This window comes from Zootoca vivipara, chromosome 2, assembly GCF_965207765.1.
Source record: "Zootoca vivipara chromosome 2, rZooViv2.hap1.1, whole genome shotgun sequence".
Lineage (NCBI taxonomy): Eukaryota > Metazoa > Chordata > Lepidosauria > Squamata > Lacertidae > Zootoca > Zootoca vivipara.
In genome coordinates this window covers 17,360,234-17,383,357 of record NC_142584.1, presented here as the reverse complement: position 1 = coordinate 17,383,357, position 23,124 = coordinate 17,360,234, and the positions used below count along the sequence as shown (strand labels likewise).

The 23,124-nt window shown below is 45.7% G+C and overlaps 1 long non-coding RNA gene across 1 annotated transcript in view; it reads right to left on the bottom strand.

The window, feature by feature from the left end:
- LOC132591761 (uncharacterized) overlaps nucleotides 1-18,623 on the bottom strand; it is a 48,567-nt gene extending 29,944 nt beyond the window's left edge. The window contains exon 1 of the long non-coding RNA XR_009557219.2: nucleotides 17,666-18,623. This is a non-coding gene — a long non-coding RNA (uncharacterized LOC132591761). The remainder of the gene's footprint in view (nucleotides 1-17,665) is intronic.
- Nucleotides 18,624-23,124: the final 4,501 nt, after the last annotated feature.

Sequence of the window (23,124 nt, the reverse complement as noted above, 5' to 3'; positions counted from 1 at the left end):
GGGGAAATGACATGGAAATTGTTGCTGAACAGCCCTCATCTAGCTAAAGTTTGCTGTGACTGAGTCCACTGAAAGCCATGGGAAAAGATAGTCAGGAGGACTCATCTGAGTCCCACTGGTTTCAACGGGATTTTACGAATCGCTGACTTTAGCTCGATTGTGCCTACTTCACAATACAATTCACCATGTAAAAAAATCTGCTTGCCCAGGGCTGCTCGCAAGATCCAAAAATGAATTGCATGAATCGCCCTTTCCAGGGAAGCTGGAAGATGATTTGTAATCATGGATTGTACGGACTAGATTTTAAGCTGCTGTCAATGGATGGGTAGGTTGTTTTTACAGTGGTGCCTCGCAAGACTAATTTAATTCGTTCCGCGAGTCAATTCGTTTTGTGAAAAATCCATCTTGCGAATCGCGGTTTACCATAGGAGTGCATTGAATTATTATTATTTTGCTCATAGGAATGCATTAATTAAATTTCAATGCATTCCTATGGGAAACCGCAATTCGCAAGACGATTTTTTCCGCAAGGTGGATTCGTCTGGCGAATCACCGTCAGATCGCAATATGCATTCATCTTGCGAAAAATTCGTCTTGCAGGGCATTCATCTTGCGAGGTACCACTGTATTTTATAGTAGCGTTAATGGCTAAAATGGCGAAACTAAGTGCTCAGTTCTGCAAACGCTGAATATCAGTAAAGTATGCATTTTTCCTACCGTACACTAAGGTTGTCTACGTCTAGGAAAACAGTCACGAGAGGAGATTACCCTTTGAGATTTATTTGTACTGAGCCAGTTTGGAAGTATAAGCATGAATAAATTACTGCTTATGCATCAATTTGGAAATGGCATTCATTCACGCTGCATCTCTCCGTTTCTACCTAGATGTGCATCGCCTCAGGCCACTAATCAGCAGCAGCACCAATTAGATGCTCAGAACGGGACTGGGTGGGGGAGCTAGTTTTAGACACTCTTAGATACTCCATCAAAGGTGATTGGCGGTTTCGTCCCGCCTGCAGCGCAATTCAACCAGAGCCACTGGCATTGGACAGGCAGCCAGTTTCACAAGCAATGTTCAGCTGCATACATTTTGCATTCCCTGCATCTGCAATTCCACTGTACAGTGGTACCTTGGTTCTCAAACTTAATCCGGTCCAGAAGTCCGTTCCAAAACCAAAGTGTTCCAAAACCAAGGTGCGCTTTCCCATAGAAAGTACTGCAAAATGAATTAATTCGTTCCAGACTTTTAAAAACAACCCCCAAAACAGGAATTTGGCATCAATTTTACTATCTAACGAGACCATTGATCCATAAAATGAGAGCAATAATCAATGTACCGTACTATAAAATAAATAAGACAGTGTTGTAGAATGTAGATGATAAAATCTTTTTCCCCCCTTACCTGCATGCTGGTAGTCATTGTTTGGATGGGTTTTTTTTTTATCCATTTCCGCAATCAACCAATCAATCAATCAATCAATCAATCGATGAACTGGGTTCCACACAGTCACAAAAACCAATTAACCGAAAAAGCCTCAAAAACAAAAACGCAGAATAAATAGCAAAAACAAAAGCGCCAAACTTAATCCACTCTGGAAGTCTGTTTGACTTCCAAAATGTTTGAAAACCAAGGCAAGACTTCTGATTGGTTCAGACACCCCGGAAACAATAGCCAACAACCACATCGGATGTTTGGCTTCCAAAAAACATTTGAAAACCAGAACACTTACTTTCGAGTTTTCGGCGTTTGAGAACCAAGGCGTTTGAGAACCAAGGCACCACTCTAAATGGTTAGTCTATAACCAATATAGCACCGTCTAGATGTTATTGGACTCTAGTAGGGCCAGGCGATATCTGGTTTTCAACATTGTGATACATCACGAGCTAAACATCGCGATATACCGATATATCACGATGTCTGAAATAAGGATGGAGCTCCGTAGCGGCATTGGCTGGCTTCATGGTTTTTCCTGCATTGTAATTTTTGTATAGCACACACACACAAAATAATCATGATATATTGCCAGGTCAAAAATCAGGAAAGTGATATCACAATACAGTGGTACCTCGTCGAGCGCCCATTCCATCGAACGTCCGGAGCAAACCCGGAAGTACCGGAACTTCTGGGTTCACCGCTCATGCATGTGCAGAAGCACAAACCGCTCTGTGCAAGTGCGCAGACACAGCACTTTGTCCAGCGTCCTTTTTAGCCAGCGAACGGAGCCCGGTCACAAAACAAGGTACTACTGTATGGACTTCAAACTGGTTTTGGACAATATATTGATATATCACCCAGCCCTAGACTCTAGCCAGAATCATGGGGTACAGGTGGCACTGTGGTCTAGACCACTGAGCCTCTTGGGCTTGCCAATCAGAAGGTTGACAGTTCGAATCCCTGCAATGGGATGAACTCCCATTGATCTGTCCCAGTTTCTGCCAACCTAGCAATTCAAAAGCACACCAGTGCAAGTAGATAAATAGGGACTGCAGCAGCGGGAAGGTAAATGGTGTTTCTCTGTGCTCTGGTTTCCATCAGGGTGTCCCGTTGCGCCAGAAGCGGTTTAGTCATGCTGGCCACATGACCTGGAAAGCTATCTGTGCACAAACACCGGTTCCCTCGACTTGAAAGTGAGATGGGCGCCGCAACCCCACAGTCACCTTTGACTGGACCTAACTGTCCAGGGGTCCTTTACCTTCTAGCCAGAATGGCCAGCAACATTTGGGACTCATCCTGTTGGCAGCCCCTTGAATAGTTGATCCATACAAGGATCAATTCTACTTTTTATCCCTCACTCACAGCACTCAGACAGGTGACTCATGCTGGGCTAAAAAAGCAGGGAGAGCGAGGCATTGCGAACACGCCCTGTTTGCATTTAAATCAATCAATTATAAATCTTTTAACATTCACACTTTTGTTTGTGCAATCCATTCATTCCCACAGTTGCTGTGCAAGAAGCCAGTCCATTTTACTCTTTTTTTTTTAAAAAAAATGCTAATATCCAAAATATGTAGAGTTCAATGACATTTACTTCCAGAGTAGTATGCCTGAATGCTTCGGCATGGCTTATTAGCAGGGGTGTAGCTGACTGCTCTGGCGCCCGGAGCGGCAGGGGCGGGGCGATCTGTGCAGGGGGCGGGGCGGCGATCCACCCAGGGGCACGCGGCGAGCTGCCCACGGAGTCCGCCTGCCGGATGCAAGCCCCACACTGCTGTTTCGGGCAGTGTGGGGCCCTGAGCCACTGCGTCACTCCCAAGAGAGATGAGTGGCTTGGGTGCACTGCAGGCCCCATAGTAAGTGCCACCTCCTGCAGTGTGCCATTTTTCCACCCCTCAGGGATGACACCCGGGGCGGCCCGCACCCCCCCCACCCCCTTCCTACACCCCTGCTTATTAGTGAGACCTACTTCTTTGAGTAAATATGCAAACTGTCTTGCCAGAGTGGTGCATGCTCTGGTTATCTCCCGCTTGGACTACTGCAATGCGCTCTACGTGGGGCTACCTTTGAAGGTGACTCGGAAACTACAACTAATCCACAATGCGGCAGCTAGACTGGTGACTGGGAGCGGCCGCCGAGACCACATAACACCGGTCTTGAAAGACCTACATTGGCTCCCAGTACGTTTCCGAGCACAGTTCAAAGTATTGGTGCTGACCTTTAAAGCCCTAAATGGCCTCGGTCCAGTATACCTGAAGGAGCGTCTCCACCCCCATTGTTCTGCCCGGACACTGAGGTCCAGTACCGAGGGCCTTCTGGCGGTTCCCTCGTTGCGAGAAGCCAAGTTGCAGGGAACCAGGCAGAGGGCCTTCTCGGTGGTGGCGCCCGCCCTGTGGAACGCCCTCCCATCAGATGTCAAAGAGAAAAACAGCTACCAGATTTTTAGAAGACATCTGAAGGCAGCCCTGTTTAGGGAGGCTTTTAATGTTTAATAGATTATTTTATTTCCTTTTTCTGTTGGAAGCCGCCCAGAGTGGCTGGGGAAACCCAGCCAGATGGGTGAGGTATAAATAAATAAATAAATAAATAAATAAATAAATAATAATTAGGATTCTTCCCTTTGTGAAACACTTAACATAGCTCTAGATCTCAAAGCAGCTGTTTTATTACAGAGAAATTTCAGGAACAGACTGGAAAGAGAAGTTGCTGAATTGGAAATCATTACCAAGCTTAAAACCATGGAAGCACTTGGGATGAATAGAGACATCGGATTCTTATCTCATTATGCATGATCAAGCTTTCTTTAGCACCTCAGCCCAGGACTAATTGCAGCCATCAGCAGCCATTAACAGCCATCTACAGGTTTACCACTCCCATCAGCCCATCACCCATTCCCAACCACCCCCACCACCCTCTGTATATATATAGGGTCTGACACTTCTGTTTCTAGTGTATCTGAAGAAGTGTGCATGCACATGAAAGCTCATACCAAAATATAAACTTAGTTGGTCTTTAAGGTGCTACTGAAGGATTTTTTTTTATTTTACTTAACATAGCTAATAGCCTGATTCTCCTGGTTGTTGTTTAGAGAGCTAAGCAGCCAGTATTAATTCTGCTACTGGGGCCACATTGTTACTAGGACCAGGTTGCGTAAGGGCTCTAACGTGGGGGGAACTGCAGCACCACAAGGTTATTTGTTTATTTAGATTTCATTCCGGGTCCAATCCAAGGACTCCGGGTTGCATCTTTATCTCAAGAGAAAGAATCCCTTATTGTACGAGCTGGATGACGGGGATTAATCTGAGATAGGGGGCTGAGGTCTGGAATCTGTTTAACAAGTAGAGAAATGAAAAGGCAGGGCAAGAAGGCCAAAGTGGCATTGCACCATGGGAGCGGGGGGGGGGATGCTGTCGGGGATATTTGTGTCCTCTCCTCCTGCTCTGCAACAACTCCAAAATCCCCAGCTCAACACCAGTAGGCCAATACCCCCAGTTGTCTAGTCTGATTGCCAGCCCAGGAGGATGAAGAACCAGGGGGAAATTTGGTTACTGGTTTTATTTTTTCCCCACCACCACCACCACAAGATGCATTTAAAGTAAAGAGAAATGTGGTACCTTGAGGGTGCACTCTGCACATGCTCAAATGCATCATGCGCTAAACTGCTTCTTGTCAGAAGGGGGAAAGGCCCTGCACAAGCTTACAGGCACTTGGGCTTCAATGCTGGTTTGCTTCTTTATAATCACAAAAAGGACAAGGCAACTTGGAAAAATGCAACTACAGGGCTGGAAGGGACCCGGAGGATCATCTAGTCCAACCCCCTGCAATGCTGGATTATGCAGCTGTCCCATATGAGGATCGAACCCACAACCTTGGCGTTATCAGCATCATGCTCCAACCAACTGAACTATCCAGTGTTCCCACATTTGACGAGGCATTCAAGCTAAACGGCTGGAGTTCTGGAAACAGAAGATGGCAGCCTCATCAGATGATAGGAAGTGACTCTGAGCATGTGCAGACTGCATTCCTTGGAGGATGAAACGTTTTGTACCTGAAAGCACAATACTGGGAGGAGGAGAGGCGGCTCATCATTCTGTTCTAATGCAGCCAAGTTTCAAAGGGCACCGCCACCCAAAGGCCACGCTTGCATGAGCTCAAACAGCCCCTATATTGACCACATCTTGTGTACCGATCCACACTCCTCTCGATATCCACGCATTGCGCATCAGAGCTTTGTGGCTCTGCTCAGCCGGCTATCTCTGAAGGAGTTTTCTAATATACCTGAACTGGTGCCAACTAAGTCACAGGGCTGGCCATTTTTCAGCTGGCCCTCGCCTCGCAATTTCTGCTTTTTTAAAACGGCAGCTTGGCGTGCAGATGTAGGTAATGTGTGTCTCTGCGCTGTGAAAAGCTTCCCCCTGCTGAGTTTTGCACATCAAGACGCTGTCGAGAGGCACAGGAACAAAGCCAGGTATGGCTTTCTTTTCTGGTCAATTGGTAGCCCTGCTGAAGAACCACAACTGGGGCTGAGGGGCTTGTGACGTCCTTTGCAAAAGACCGCCCTCTATCTGCAGGACTTTTTGGCCCCTGTCTACTCTTAAAGAAGCATCAGAAGCGAGGAAGCAGAGGACGTCTTTATGTTACCCGTCCACAGTTAGCAGCGGAATAAAGAGCAAGATTGAGCAGACACATGGCTCACGGCATCCCAGCAAGAGACTTATTTCTATTCAATTATAGTAATTATTACTGATAAAGTGTCATCTGTACTTACAAACGAGCATGCTCAAATTTCAGGCAAATCGGCGTCCTTCTTTTTTTCTGCTCACGCATCAAAGTGCCCATCCTAAATCGCAACCAGCCTCTACCTGCAAAACATCGTCTCAACTAAAGCCTAAGGCAGAAAGGCATTCATATCAGAAGGTGCAACTTCCACCACCCTAGAGTCATAATATACTTCATTTTAAATGAAACCCTGGTGATAGGGCTTGAATGACTCCAGTGAATAACTTTTTTTCTTTTTAGGCTGCTGCTTCTCCATTATACAGTCTACAAGAGTCCTTGCCGATCTATGCCTGCTGCATAGCTGAGCAGGACTGTCGCCACTATTCGCCTGTGCTTTTGGAGCTCCCCCTTTCAAAAGCATGCAACTTGAGGAAGAGCCCTGTGTGACTCAAAAGCCTGCATCTAGCATGCTGAGATAGGGTTGCCACATTTCAAGAACTAAAAATCCGGACACAAAAGTTGTTGGGCTTTTGGTGGGGGGGAATCACTCAAAAACTTGTTGAGCATTTTTGGGGGGAATTGCCCCCCAAAGGCAAAGAGTCAAACACCTGTTTCTGTTGCCAAAAACCCAGACATTTTGCCAATTTTTCAAAAAATTCCCCCCAGACGCTAATTCCAGACATATGGAAAACCTAAGGAAAGCTACCTCTCCAGAATGGCTCCGCCGTTTACAAGGCAGACATGACTGCTGCGTGCATCCTGGTGTTATATTGCTATTTCTCAGAGATAATATAGAAATCGTGAGAGACATGCCTAGGCAAACCCCTCTTACACACAGATCTGGGAAGCCTGGCCTGATCTGCGTTTGCCTTGTAAAGTCCAAAGACAAATTAACTGCTACCCCAACTTTACTTGGGGCTTGCTTCAATGATATAGGGACAATAAGCTATTTGTCAGACCTTTTGTCTATGTAGCCCAATGTTCTCCAACCTGGTGCCCACAAGATAGTGGTGGACCTTGCATTCACATCATCTCTGACCAGTGTTCAAAATTAGCCAGGTGCCAAGCACATTTTGCAACTGGCTATCAGCCACTTGCAACCAAGTGAAGATGCCCAGGTGCCAGGATGCCACCAGGTATCTCCAACATCTGGGGATCCTTGGATCACGGTTGTTTTTACACACTAATAACCCATCCTGTAGAATTCTATCGCTTATATTTTATCTGCACCATCAGAAAGAATTCCAGGAACCAAAATGCTTTTTCTGTGCAGCCTGAGCAGAAGTGGTGAATAATATTATCGTTGATTGTTGTCACTTGTCTTCACTTCCCCCACCCCACTCCCCTGCACACAGTTGTGAAGAATATTCTCACGTTATGAATGATCCATGTCACCATTAAGAAAAAGATGTCGGAATAGGCCAATATATATGTGGCCGACCCTGGATCAAACAACTTTTCTCCTTTAAGTTCTCAAAGCTCTTAAGCTAGTTCAAGGTTCTCATCTGAACTAGCCAGATGCTTAACTGAGAATCAATCACAGTCAGCTGGGGAAAAAAGACTTTAGAGCCATCTTAAAGGTAAAAAAAAGGTAAAGGACCCCTGGGCGGTTAAGTCCAGTCAAAGGCGACTATGGTGTTGCGGCGCTCATCTCACTTTCAGGCCAAGGGAGCCGGTGTCTGTCCACAGACAGCTTTTCAGGTCATGTGGCCAGCAGGACTAAACCGCTTCTGGCACAACAGAACACTGTGACAGATATCAGAGAGCATGGAAACTCTGTTTACCTTGCCCCCGCAGCGGTGCCAATTTATCTGCTTGCCCTGGCATGCTTTTGAACTGCTAGGTTGGCAGGAGCTGGGACAGAGCAACGGGAGCTCACTCCATCAGGGGCGTAGGAAGATAGGGGCAAGTGGGGGCGGGCTGCCCCGAGCGGCGCGATCTCAGTAGCGCCATGGCAGCTCCCCGCCCCGCCCCCAAATCGTGCGTCCTGCCCCGCCCCCAAAATGCACTCCACGCCCCTGGGGCAGCACGCCTGCTCTCTGCCCCCGGTGGCGGAGCATGAAGCTCCGCCGCTGCATCCCATCACGCAGATTCGAACTGCCAACCTTCTGATCGGCAAGCTCAAGAGGCTCAGTGGTTTAGACCACAGCACCACCCGCTGTCTTACCCGTTGTCTTACCCCCAAATGGCAACTGGACATTCCATTTTGGTGACTGTAACACCATTTGGCACCTGGCTTATATATCTGGGTTTCTAAAACTGGCTGGAGCTGGCTGGAGCTGACGGACCCTGGAGTCCAATGTCACCCAGAGGACACAGTCACCTTGGGGAAAGCAGATCTAGCCTAGTATTGCTAGCTGCAGGGTTGAGGATCCCATTAGGCAGGCACCCCCAAACTGCGGCCCTCCAGATGTTTTGGCCTACATCTCCCATGATTCCTTGCTAACAGGACCAGTGGTCGGTGGAGATGGGAATTGTAGTCCAAAACATCTGGAGGGCCGAAGTTTGGGGGTGCCTGCCATTAGGGTTGCCAGACTCAATAGAGGACAGGACTTCTGTGCCTTTAATTGCCCTGCTCTCTTTTGAATCTGGAAACCTTAGAGAAACCAGCAGGCCCTTTGCTTGGAAATTATACAAAGGGTCTGCTGGTTTCTCTTTAAGGTTTCCAGACTCAAAAGAGAGCAGGGCAATTAAAGGCACAGAAGTCCTGTCCTCTATTGAGTCTGGCAACCCTAGATCCCATAGCCCTCTAGTTTGAGATGAACTCTGTCTCCCATCTGCCCCAACCGCCATGTCCAATAGTCGTACAGAAACACACTTCTCCCTTTCACACTTTGCCGGTTGGCTGCAGAAAATGCTAATTTAACCCCCGTTCAGCTATGGCAAGCACTGTTGCTGCAGAGTGTGTGGAACATGCCCCCCGCTGTATGTTTACAGATCTCCTTTGGCACCTTCCCCCCATGCAAACCTCGCTTAATAGTAAGAGCCTTCTCTTTTGTCCAAACATTCACAGTCCGCGCAGACAAGTCAGCTTGTGATACAGAACACATGGAAGCCCATGATATAAAAATACTTCTTAAAAGTATTTGGGCCTTGGCAACTCCAAAGTGCCACAAGCAATCAAGTATACCGTGGAAAACTACACGACGAATAAAAATAGCTTGACTATCCCCAGAAATCTGAATCAAAAGGAATATTGTGTATGAAATAGAAAGAAATGTCATGAATCAAAAGATGTGTCAGAACCGTACACTTCAGCCTCCCATCCTGTAACAGATCTTAAAATGGCTATACTGGTACATCAAAACTTCAAAGGGAGGCTACTGTATGAAACTATTGCGCTATAACTTGTCAAGCAGTTCAGTTCTATCACTTGTGGACAGAACTGTGACAAGGGTTGCTTTATGTTTGTTTTTAAATCGCATACTGCATGTGTCAATGGGCATACCGATGCCAGAATACCTGTGTTATCAACAGCAACTGGCTTTTGTCAATGATGATTGATAATGACATAAACATCACCTTCTGTCCTTTTCCACATTTAATTTCCTTCAAACCTTATTCTGTACAACCCCCCTTTCCTGCAACCACATACAGTGGTACCTTGGTTCTCAAACTTAATCCGTTCTGGAAGTCCGTTCCAAAACCAAAGCGTTCCAAAACCAAGGCACTCTTGCCCATAGAAAGTAATGCAAAATGGATCAATCCGTTCCAGACTTTTAAAAACAACCCCCTAAAACAGCAATTTAACCATTGATCCATAAAATGAAAGCAGTAAACAATGTACTGCAGTCACACAATCAATCAGTAGCTGAACTGCGTTCCACACTGTCACAAAAAAAAGCCACCAAAGCAAAAACGCAAAATAAAAAGCAAAACCAGACATACCTCAGCGTACCACTCAAAACGGAAGTATGGCACTCAAATCGGAAGCGCAACTCTCAAAATGGAGCATGTTCGGTTTCCGGAAAAAAGTTCCCAAACCAGAACACTTACTTCCGGGTTTGCAGTGCTTGGGTTCCAAGCTGTTTGAGTACCAAGGCATTTGAGAAACAAGGTACCACTGGACTTGCAAGCAAGTATAATCCTGCCTGTATTTGATGAAATGGACAAAGCTTGTGCTATGTTAAAAATTTGTTAGGGCAATGTCCATTTGTAATATCTCACTTGCACAAAAACACGACTTACGCTCCCAAGATCTGGTCCGGAGAGTTGGGGGCCATTCTTTGCGACAGATTGGGGGGGGAGTCACAAGGGGTTGATGAAGGGGAGGGGGATCAACTAGCACAACGTTGGATCTCACCCTTAGTCTTCAAAGTGCCACCAGGTTCACCAGCCTGTTTTATTTACAACCAATGTCTATGACAACGATAACATGGAGAACTTCGAAGCAGAACTTATACATACAGTTTGTCGGAAAGAGAATGAAGCCCAACAGCATTAGCAGACAAAAGGCAATGTCACCCCCATAAAGAAAGCCTTTGGCCCGTCTGCCTGAAGTTAAAAAAATAAATAAAAGAAAGTAAAACCCCCACCAGAGTCCAGTTAAGAGTCTTGTGTGTAACTGATAGAGGGAGAAATTTGCCAGGCAGGGATTCCAACACTGAAGAGCAGCCTGGAGCAAGACAGTGTTATTGATTTCATGTAAGCTGCTTGGGAGAGACTTTTTGGCTGGAGGGGAGAAAAGAAGTAATGTTTCAAAGAAATAATTGAGAGAGGGGAGAGAATCCTCTTCTATTCTACGGGAGAAGATGATCTGAGGATGGATAAATCTTCTGTAATTTTGACCATCAGAGAGTTTCCCATTGATTGGAGCGGTGGTCATAATTATGTTTCTGTGTATGTGTGATATCTATCGATCATCCATCTACCTGAGAGAGCCAGTGTGGTGTAGTGGTTAAGAGCGGTAGACTCCTAATCTGGGGAACCGGGTTCGCGTCTCCGCTTCTCCACATGCAGCTGCTGGGTGACCTTGGGCTAGTCACACTTCTCTGAAGTCTCTCAGCCCCACTCACCTCACAGAGTGTTTGTTGTGGGGGAGGAAGGGAAAGGAGAATGTTAGCCGATTTGAGACTCCTTTGGGTAGTGATAAAGCAGGATATCAAATCCAAACTACTCCTCCTCCTCCTCTTCTTCTTCTTCTTCTTCTTCTTCTTCTTCTTCTTCTTCTTCTTCTTCTTCTTCTTCTTCTTCTTCTTCCTAAATGCCCTGATCCAGTGATAGTGCCGTGTTTCTCCGAAAATAAGCCATACCCCGAAAATAAGCCATAGTGATAGGCAGTTTAACCTTGTAGGTTACACTGTACCCTACTTAATAAAAAATATAAGACATCCCCTGAAAATAAGCCACCACGGGTTTTTTTGAGGAAAAATAAATATAAGACGGTGTCTTATTTTTGGAGAAACACGGTATGTGCACAAAGTCCTCTCATTCTCAGGAACATCACTCCAAATGAATATGTTTATTTTTTTCACAGTGAGGAATCTACATATCGTCCCTGTATTTCTATTTGATAAATTTTGGGGGGTGGGTGCGGTGGGTGATCTATACTGGGGAAACAACATAGGTGGGAAAGGTATAAACACCAGAGGCTACTGCAAAGTTTAGCATGGGCCACATACGGAGTGAGTGAGCAAGCAACTCCTCCCCCCTCCATTGCTGGACTCCTGCGGTGACTTCAAGGAAAGGCACTTTTCACATACAAATTATAACTGACTCATAAACTGGAAATGAAAATAAGGCTGCAAACCTAAGCATGCTTACGGTAGTTCATTCCATCAAAACCAACGGGACTGGCTTCCGAGAAAAATAGGAATGGAATGAAATGCCATTATTTCTTTCAGAAATCTAATAAATAGGTGGGGCAAAACGTCTCCTGACTCTTCTGGAAATGCAAGTTCTGTGTGTGTGTGTGTGTGTGTGTGTGTGTGTGTGTGTGTGCGCGCGCGCGCCACTGAAGTTAATAATAAAAAAGAGGTGCATAGTCAAATCCTGTTCATGTTTGTTCCAAAGTTAAGCCCCGCTGGACTCAAAAGGGTTTACTCCCAAGTAAATGTGCCTGCCTCAGGCTGCAATCCTAGACGTACTTACCTGGGAGTTTGGATTTGATATCCCGCTTTATCACTACCCGAAGGAGTCTCAAAGCGGCTAACATTCTCCTTTCCCTTCCTCCCCCACAAAAAACACTCTGTGAGGTGAGTGGGGCTGAGAGACTTCAGAGAAGTGTGACTAGCCCAAGGTCACCCAGCAGCTGCAGGTGGAGGAGCGGAGATGCGAACCCGGTTCCCCAGATTACAAGTCTACCACTCTTAACCACTACACCACACTGGGAGTAAGTCAATAGTGCTTACTTCTGAGTTAGGCATGTATAGGATTGCTCTGTTAGTTGCAGATCCCACCCCCCATGTCTGTTTTGGCCCTAAACCCCACACCAGTGGGCCTGCATGTAAGCAGGCAGCCAGTGAACAAAACAGAACTCTGCTCTGATGTCCATCATGCACTTAGGCAATTTTCGACTCTGGGTGTCAGGATTCCCCCTCTTCAGATGGTAATGTTCATAAATGACTTGTTTTGTATGTGGTGGGAGAGGAGGGGGAGTGTCTCCTGCTCATTCTGCTGAGTGGGGCTCCAGAGCACTACCCTATTATTTGTTATTTTACAGTCATACCTTGGTCCTCGAACAGAATGTGTTCCGGGAGTCCGTTCGACTTCCGGAACCATTAAAAAACCAAGACGCGGCTTCTGATTGGACTCAAGAGTGTCCTGCAGCCAATTGGAAGCCACGCTGGACATTCGGCATTCCAAAAATCATTTGAAAACCGGAACACTCATTTCTGGGTTTCGATCGTTCGGGAGCCGAAACGTACGAGTTCCAAGGTGTTCGGCAACCAAAGTATGACTGTATTTTGTATTAAATGTATGTACCTCACAGGGTGGTTTACAGTACCATGGCCTGGTGATCCTACTGTTTGCTGCAGACGATTTTAAAAGAAACTTAAACACAGGTAAACTATGTGCTGCATCATGCCCTTATTTTGATGAATAATAATAATAATAATAATAATAATAATAATCAACAGCCCAATCCATTGCACATTTCCCCTTTCTGTGACCACAGCATGAACCAAACAGAATTCCTAATGTAATAAATGGTGCCCATTCTTATAGATTTAAAGAGAATTTATAATCCACACTTTTGGAAGTGTTTCAGCAAAAGTGTCCCAAGTTCGTGTCGTTTTCTCTCTCACCCACCCCCTGCCTTTCTGCACATCTGCGACACTTCTGCGTTAAGCAACAAAACTTAAATCAGGGGGAAAGAAAGCAAGAGAAACAGATTTTTAAAAGTCGAAATTATTATTATGATTTTGCTACAAGGCTATCTGGCTATTTTGGACAGCAGCAAAAATCCCTGTCATTTTCCTGTATGCCTAGTCCATACAACAGGGAGAGGCTGGGGGCCTATGAATGGAAATAGTCGACATTTCATACACATTGGAATGTATCCCTGTATAGGCCATATTAGGCGACCCTTTTGCAATAAGTTTGCGGTATGCAACTCTGTGCATTGACACTCTGCGCGAACACACATTATTTCAATAAGATGTCGCTAAAGTATGCCGATAACGGCTTTGAAAATAAGTTTTGGTTGCCGTTTGTAAGATGACTTGCGTGAAATAATTTAAGTCTGGGACATCATAAGATACAGATTTCCAGACCACTCTGGAACCGAGTAGCTTTAGCTTTGGTATACAACTCGGATTTTTAAAAATAATTTATTTAAGTAAATTGACACCCTGCCTTTCAATCCGGTGATGTCCAAGAAAGGCCATCGAACAAGAACACACCTATATCGCTGGGTCTGGATGAAAACATATATGAGCTAGCAATGTTTTTAATGTCGTTCCAGCCTATTAACTTCTGAATAAATTCAGTGCAGCTCATTCCAAAGGAACAGCACAATCTTAACCATGTCTACTGAAGACCTGTTGAATTTTTAGGGGTTTTTCTTCAAGGCAAGAGGGTTAGAATTGCGGCCTAAATGCAGCTGACAGCACCTTGCCCTACGATGGGAGTTTCCGAGTAAAAATGTATAGAATTGGGCTTCATGCCTGCCGTTCTGTGGCAGTGGACTCAGAATCAAGTCCCATTGACTAAAGTGGGATTTTCTTCCAAGCATGTATTTGCCACATCTAGCTGGCATTCTTCATCTGAAAAAGGTAATGACAGGCAAGATATACTGTAAAAGGTTTGTATCTTAGTAGAAGTTACTTGAAACAAACAGTTGCAAAAAAAAAAAATGGAGCTCTTTGGAAGCCAAAAGAAACGGCGTAGAAATTGTATCCCAAGTCCGCTTTTGAATCTGTTATCTGAAGAAGTGTGCATGCACACAAAAGCTTATACTGTACCAAGAACTTAGTTGGTCTCTAAGGTGCTACTGGACATTTTTTATTTTTATTTTTAATATTTTGACTGCGTCCAACCAACACGGCTACCTACCTGAATCTAGAGCTTTTGAATCGTTTGGCATAATTTCGTTACGAGAATGTTAAATTCCATCCTGTGGATCAAAAACTGGCACTTTGATCCTAAAGGTGATGTGTCACTTGGAAATGAATTGCTGTGATTTCAATGGCCTAGTCTTCCAAACATGTCCACTTAACGTCACATTGGTGGCCTCCTAATTAAAGAGGGCGTTCTGTATGTTTATGGCTCCTTGGCCTTATGTTTTTTGGGGGGAGGGCAGAGGATGGGACACTCTTAATATCATATCCCAAGCTCCCAACGGTTTTTTTAAAAGCCTTTGCAAACTAACTTATTCATATTATTTATTATTTACATTTATAAACTGTTTCCTAGCAAAATAATCATAACAATAAATGGCTCTCTTGAACTGTGTAGGACTTGAAAAAAAAATATATTTACCCAAAGAAATGTGTGACTGCAACAGATTAACAGGGGCACACACACACACACACACACGGTAAGCGAAGGCCAAATAGGAGGACTAGTTTTGAAAAAGCTGGGGAAACATTAATTTTGTTTTATTCGTGAATTGGGGTGTGGGTGAATTCATAACGCACCAGTTTAAATCTAATTAGCAAAGGCCGGATACAAATTTCATCGGTTGCGTCATCTGAACATGCGAGTTCAGATCTAGGGGAATTGGGCCAGGATTTTTTCCATTGCTCATAAAGATACAGGAGAAAAGGAAAAATCATCAAGATTGTTTTAGAATAAATCTGCAGGAATTTGAAATATTTAACTGAAGATGGGATGGGGTTTGGGGCAGGGGAATACTCCCAGGCTGAGGAAAATTATTTATTTATCCATCTATCTACCTGTTTATGTACAAAAGTAATGTACATAATGTAAGTTACATGTCATGGGACTTTGGATAAGTATACCGTAATGAGCACATTAGTTATGGTAAGAATAATTTATCGTGCTGATTTGTAGCTTTTGCTTCAGGGTTTAAATTCAGAGAGAGACTTTTAAATGCTACTGTCGTACGTACAATTACTTATTCCCTACTGAACTCAGAGAGGCTTACTTCTGCGTAACACACATGGACTCAGCCTTTGCCTTTCCTCCATAGCAATGAAGTGTTGCCTGTAACTTCATTTCAGTGAAAGGTTTTCCAAATTGCACCAGATACACAAACATACGTAAATGAAACAGCCACCATCATTATGAATACAGGCCGCATATTTTTTTAAAAAAATCATCTTCATGTTATTAATAGGAATGATAAAAGACAACCTTAAAAAAAAGAAGACAATCTTTAAAATAAGCAATTTAACTATTTTAAGGATCGGATGTTAGGTTTTCTGTTTTTAAAATACTTACGTTATACAGTATGTATGTAAGCAAAAAGATATTCATTGTCGCAGGCAGTATATAAAGTTTTGATGGCCTAATTTTTCTAGGCGTAAAAGTGAGATCATCAGCTCATTTGTGCTTTTAGCCAAAAGAACTATATGGAGGCAACATGTGTAGTAATTAATTTCTATTTTCATATATATATATATATATATGGAGAAGAGTTTCTTTAAAAGACAAAGTAAAAAAGCATAGGTAAAGAGATGAAGGCCTTGAACCAGATTTGATTAGCATGACTTGCAGATTGAGGAGACATAAATATCTTTCCTCATGGGCCTGCGAAATCAGTTTTAGCGGAAAACAACCTCGAACTTTCATTTGACAGCGACACCCTGTTGGTCCTGTACTTAATATTTTGAATAGCAAATTACAGGGCAAAAAAAAAAAACAAGTCTGGTCTCTGAGCAAGTTTAATTTAAAATATTTTTTAAAACTTTTTTTTTAAGTGTAACCTCTGAAACGTTGGCATCTGTTCTTATACTTTCTTTGATTTCTATGTTGGTTTGGAGCCGGTCACTACAGCTATGGTCATTTGCTAAAACTAGAGTCAAAACGAAGCGGAGTGGAAACCCACTGACAGCTTAGCAAGTGCTCTTAAAAGTGCTCCACGGTGGCTGGATCATGTCCTTGATCAATACTGTATGCCCTGCCCCAAGTGTTAGGGTGGTTGGAGCAGAAGCACGCCAAGCCATTGCCAGCTTTGGATGGGAAGGAAGGGGAGATCTCGTTTGGGGATCTGCGTTTGCAAAGATGCATTAGATCCCCCCCCCACACCTCTCACCCCGGCCTGTAATATTAGGAAGCTCCCCACGTTTAAAACTTTCAGCCGCTGAGGGAAGAGGACCTCAGGTTGGCAGCAGACAAGAGCGCAGACTTGGGAGCCGAGAAATGGGACTTTGTAGGCCAGTTGAAGGCAGAAACTTCTCATCTCGCCCGCAAAGACCCAGCCCCAAACTCCCCATTTCACTCGCCGCTCGATCGTTCACACGTGACGCACCTTCAGGAGGTCTTGAAACATTTTGTTGCTGTTGTTGTTCTTTAAAATAAAAAAAACGATTGAAAGATAGTCAAGGCAGAAAAACAAATAGGCCAACTCCAGATATTTCGATCAGGAAGTTCTGGAGAACTTGAGACAAACTCCAGCCTCGCGCAACTCACTGATGTTATGGGGGTCAACTCTGTTTTCGTTTCGGTTTGTTTCAAACGCGTGTTAATTTTTAACTCGCTATCTCCCCGTTTAGGAAACGTGTTTGGGGCAAAATTGAATTGGCACGGGCAGCTCTCCAAAACAGAGCACTATTGCGACAGAGTCAGAGAGGGGCGTGTGTTGGTGTCCTTTTAATTCCGAAAGGAGGACCCGCGTCCGCGCCAGGTTCGCCGAGCACGCCCTGAGCATTCCGACGAGACACCGGTCCTCGATCGCGTCTCCTCACGCCCCGGTCGTCGGAACGTGCGCACGCTTGATCGCCCAACCCTTCGCAAGGGACCCGGTCTCCCTAATCGCCGTCTGCTGCGAGGAAACGGATCAAACGGGGCAGTGACAACGACCGCCTAGTCTCGAAGCGAACGCAGCTGAAAAGTTGACATGCGCACGCAAAACACGCTCCCTCCACCCCAGCCCTCGCCGCTTACCTTAGGTCCGGGGGGTGGAAGCAAACGAAGTGGGTCTCCTGGGCGTCAATTGCATGGCCTTCCAGATCTTCTCGAAACTATAAAACGGACCGGGGAAGGAACTAAAGGAGGGAGGTGCAGGGAGGGCGAGGTTCACCACTCGGGGTAAAAAAAACAACAGACAGCAAAACCCCAATACCCAGAGCCCATTCCTTCCAAACACACGCACGCCACGTTTCCCACACGTGAAGAAGAGGGCAAGGGACAGGAGGAAGAAGCGGGTTGGCGTGTCCAGACGCGGTTTCAAGACGCGGGAGCGCAATTCCAAGCGCGAGCAGAAAGGGAAGGCAGCGAGGCGACCACGTCAAGGAAAGAGGCGTCTGGATCGGTGCAGTAGATCGAAGAGCTCTCTCTCTCTCCCCCCGCGCCTCCCCATTCCGATGTCGCCGTGCGCGAGTCCAAGTTGGAAGCAAGTATCCCTCGAAAGTTTCCGCGGCGCAAAAAGAGCCCCACGTGTTCGATGACACATGCAGAGAAGCCTGAGCTGCAGCTGGGCTGGGCAGGGCAGGGCTGGGCGACAGCAGCAGCGGCAGCAGCAAATCCAGCGGCGGCAGCGACTGCAGCCGCCCAGGAGGAAGGAGGATCGCGGCGTGCTTGGCCTCCCTCCGCCCGCTCTCCTTCTGGTGCCTGTTTAAGGAAGCGCCCTCGGGTCCCCACCCCCCTGCAGGGAGCCCGCTCCGATGGTGCAATTCCGCCTGGCACATTTGCAAAGTGGAGCCGCCCGCCATCCAAAAGGAGCGAGCGCCTCTTTGCGCTCACGCCCTGCGCGCCGCGCTCCATGAGACACACGGCTGGGTCCTCGCGAGGAATCCGGCAGGACAGTCGCGTCGGAATGCCGCGCTCCCTCGGGCGGAATCTTGACACCACCTTCGTGTTTCCAGTATTCCCCGCTCTCGCCTCTCGCCCGCCCCCCTTTGCTGCCATCTGAGCATTCAAGAGCAGGGTGATTCTCTCTCCACACACCCTCCCCACCCGCGCTTCGGTCTCACTGCCTTTCGGCTGCAAGAAAGGGGAGAGGTTGCCTCCTAGTGGTAAAAGCTGCGGAGATCCAGGGTTCTCCTCGGAATCGCGTGCCCCGCCCTCTGAGCAGTAGCAAAGTCGATCTATATCGTGCGATTGATTCACGCACCATGTTTTTAAAGCACAGACAACCACGGGAACCGCAGTGCAATATGACACTCCCCCCCTTTTTGTTTATGGCGTGCACAAAGGTTGTGTGAATGCATGCCCAGAGCCTACCTGTATATACCCGGTATTACTGCATTCTAAAATATCTTCAAAAAGAAGGCGGACTCAAGTGGTGGAGTCTTATTCATCTGGGATTTTGATCGTCAGTCAAGTCAACCCAGAATTCATTTATTTTCAATTACCCCCTCTCCCCATATAAACCACCACGGACTCTGCCTTCATCATCTGAAGCCCTCATGTGCCTCCTCAACGCGTGGTCCGGAGGGTGGCAACACGGGAATGGGCCTTCTCTGTAGTGACTCCCCATTTGTTCCATTTATTACTTGCCTTTCAGCAGCAAGGTCCCACAGAGTGTTACAATTCATAATTCAGTATTTAAAATAAATACAGTAAATAAAACAGATTGCAATTGTAGAATAGGGTGGCCCCTGAAAACACACATCTCAGGGTCATGAGGTGTGTTTGTGGGAGCCAGTGATGCTGTGGTCTAAACCACTGAACCTCTTGGGCTTGCTGATCTGAAGGTCGGCGGTTCGAATCCCCACGATGGAGTGAGCTCCCGTTGCTCTGTCCTAGCTCCTGCCAACCTAGCAGTTTGAAAGCTCTGGCACTTGTCATGGTGTCCTGTTGTGCCAGAAGCAGTTTAGTCATGCTGGCCGCACAACCCGGAAAGCTGTCTGTGGACAAACGCTGGCTCCCTTTGCCTGAAAGCAAGATGAGCGCCACAACCCCATAGTTGCCTTCGACAGGACTTAACCATCCAGGGGTCCTTTACCCTTTTACCCTGGTGCCAGTTGTTTTAATTCTTGCAGTTGTTTTCCATTGATTCCTTCCATTTTCACTGTTGGCCACCTTAAACTGGGGACAGCTCCAATCCAATTAGAAACTGAGTTGAAGTCAGTGCTCAATGGAACCAGTTTGGGAATGCTTCCATCTATTACAAGCAGATGTGATTGCCTAGCCTTGAAATGGAAATAGGGTTTAAAATGACCAGTGGACACATCTATCCACTTTTATTTGTCACTGCCCCTCCTCTCCAACTCAAAGTGTTTCAGATAGATTTCAGCATCTATACATAGACAAGCCAGGTATTGAAGAAGAAGAAGAAGAAGAAGAAGAAGAAGAAGAAGAAGAAGAAGAAGAAGAAGAAGAAGAAGAAGAAGAAGAAGCCATTAGTTTACATAAGAATATTAGAATGATAGAATCATAGAGCTGGAAGGGACCCTGAGGATCATCTACTCCAACCCCCTGCAATGTAAGAATATGCAACTGGATCAAACCTGTGGCCTTGGTATTATCAGCACCATGCTCTAACCAACTGAGCTGTCCAGCAGGTAACAAATTAACATGGTTTTTATTCCATTCAGTTAGACCCGAATTGAGACAATGGTTTGCTCTTCCACATTGTGTGTGTGTGTGTGTGTGTGTGTGAGAGAGAGAGAGAGAGAGAGAGAGCACTGTTGACTGAAGGGACAACATGTCATGCATCTGATATAGTGGCCAATAATCCCTGACACTTTGTGCCACAATAAATTTGATAATAATTTAAAGTGGCACATGACCTTTTCTTGATTTTGGGCACAATGGCCAGAGAAACATGGCTGCCTCTCTGAAAGTTTTCATAGCTACTTCTTGACCATGTGTCAGCCCTTCCTTTAAATAAGACATTATGGGCTACGTGCTCAAAAGTTTTGTCCGGATTATATATCTTTTAGTGAGCATAATAAGGTGACTTAGTACTTAATATATGTCTGCTGAAGTCCCATTGATGTTAGTTTTTGGAGTGTTTAGAAGCTACTTCTTCACATTTGTATGAACTTAATTTGTTTTTCTTTTCTTTTCTAAACTTGACTACTGTGCTGCCTACTTAGCATGTGAGCTGGCATTTAATTGAAAATCATTGTTCCTAAGGTGATGCTCAGTGATGCCACAATTCTTCCAACTCCTTTGTTCAAGTCATATTTCATAGTTGTACAGGGTGATTTCTTTCAAAAAAAATTAACTGCCCGGAGTCTTTAGATCTGAGTTAGCTAATATCTATTTTAATACAGGGCGGTGGTGTCAGTTCCAGTGGGGCAGACTTAAGTGGTATCTGCTGGAGGAAAACAGTGCCAAGGAAATGCGTCTTGCTCAATCCACATTATTGGGTTGTGCTTACAATAAAAGTTTGTTTTGAGAGATTGGAAGGTCCAAGCCCAGGTCAGAGTTCAGTGGAATCTGGAGAACCTACTCTGCAGCCACTGTACTTTAAACTGCCATTTATTCTAGTAGGAGAGATCAAAACATGTAATTTACTCCTCCATGGAAATGAATGGGACAGACCCTCCAAGTGTCCCTATTTTCCAGGGACAGTCCTGGACTTACAGATGTGCTGTCCCGGTTCTGATTTGATCCTGGAATGTCCCACTTTTTCTTAGGACTTCCCTATTTTCACCAGATAAATGTTGGAGTTGTACCACTCCCCAAGCCAAGAAGAAAAGTAACTACTGGTATACAACCTTTAGAAGACATCTGAAGGCAGCCCTGTATAGCAGGCACAGGCAAACTCAGCCCTCCAGATGTTTTGGGACTACAACTCCCATCATCCCTAGCTAACAGGACCAGTGGTCAGGGATGATGGGAATTGTAGTCTCAAAACATCTGGCGGGCCAAGTTTGCCTATGCCTGCTGTATAGGGAAGTTGTTCAATGTTCAATGTTTTATTATGTTTTTATATAGTTTGGAAGCCGCCCAGAGTGGCTGGGGCAACAACGACAACAACAACAACAATTGAATAGGACACCCCTATTTTCAGCAGAGAAATGTTTGCACCCTGTACTGTAGGCGGGATAATGCCCACATTGTGCAAATACTTTCATCTTATTGCCCTTAGCTCAGCCAAGGTTGAGACTTGATAGGCATTGGCATGAGAATGAAAAAGAGAAGATCTTTTAAACATACACACAGAAGGCAAAACTCATCAGGATGTTTTTCTCCGCATCCCTATGGACATGACAGTGGGGTGCCAAGAGTCCTACTGCTCTTCTGTAGAGCTACAATTGTTCACAAGTGGTGGCGTAGCCTCGGGATTAAGCTGCTTATAAGAATGCGATGTTGCTGGAAGCTTTCCAGGCAGCCAACAGCTAATCTATTGGAGATGTACGAATATGCTCCCTGTATTCTGCTTGCTGGTATGGTACATGTGCATATGCGCGATCACTGGAGAAAGGGGAGCATGGAGGAGGTGGTGATAGGCAGGATTAATTGCACATTCACTTCAGATGTGATCACAACCACAGCAAGTTGTGACACATCCTCACTGCCACGTCTCTAAAAATAAAACCAAAAATATGTCATTCGTGCCAAATTGACAGTCCAAAGGCTAACGCATGAGCAACTTGCTTGACACCCAGGGGCAGGGAACAATGGATTAGCCGGCTACTGAAAATAGCAGCTTGGGAGACGTGGATGGTGAACACACCTAAGCCCAGGAATCCGACAATGGGTGGCCCTGGTTAGATCTTCACCAGGAACTCCTTTCACATCTAGATGTCAATTCAGTGTCAAAGGTGGCACATTGGCTTGCATGAGTTGGTGGCTGAAATGAGTTTGCAGCAAGGGAAAGGAACCCGTCTCTTATCTGCATCTTTTGAGTTTGCAAGATAGTGCAAGTCATAGAATCCTAGAATCCTAGAATCATAGAGTTGGAAGAGACCACAAGGGTCATCCAGTCCAACCCCCTGCCGAGCAGGAAACACCATCAAAGCATTCTTGACATATGCCTGTCAAGCCTCTGCTTAAAGACCTCCAAAGAAGGAGACTCCACCACACTCCTTGGTAGCAAATTCCACTGCCAAACAGCTCTTACTGTCAGGAAGTTCTTCCTAATGTTTAGGTGGAATCTTCTTTCTTGTAGTTTAAATCCATGCCATCCATCCCTGAGATCCACATCATGGGGCAAAGAGAGGTGTGCAAGTCAACCCGGAAGTCTCTCTGGGCTAAATAGTATATTTAAGGCTTTTTTTCAGCTGGAACTAGCTGGCCGCAGCTGCTGTAGCAGACGTCTAGAGGGCTCGAACTTCCGCCTGGAGCATGGCCACCTGAGTGTGTAGAATCTGGAGCACCACGGGGAGGACTGCTGCCCAAGTACCACCCATCTTGAACCCAGGTCAGGACGTAAAGTTTGGGCCACAGCAAATTGTCCCAATCAGGGGAAGGAGAGTCCACAACCTCCCGAGGGAGACCGTCCCACT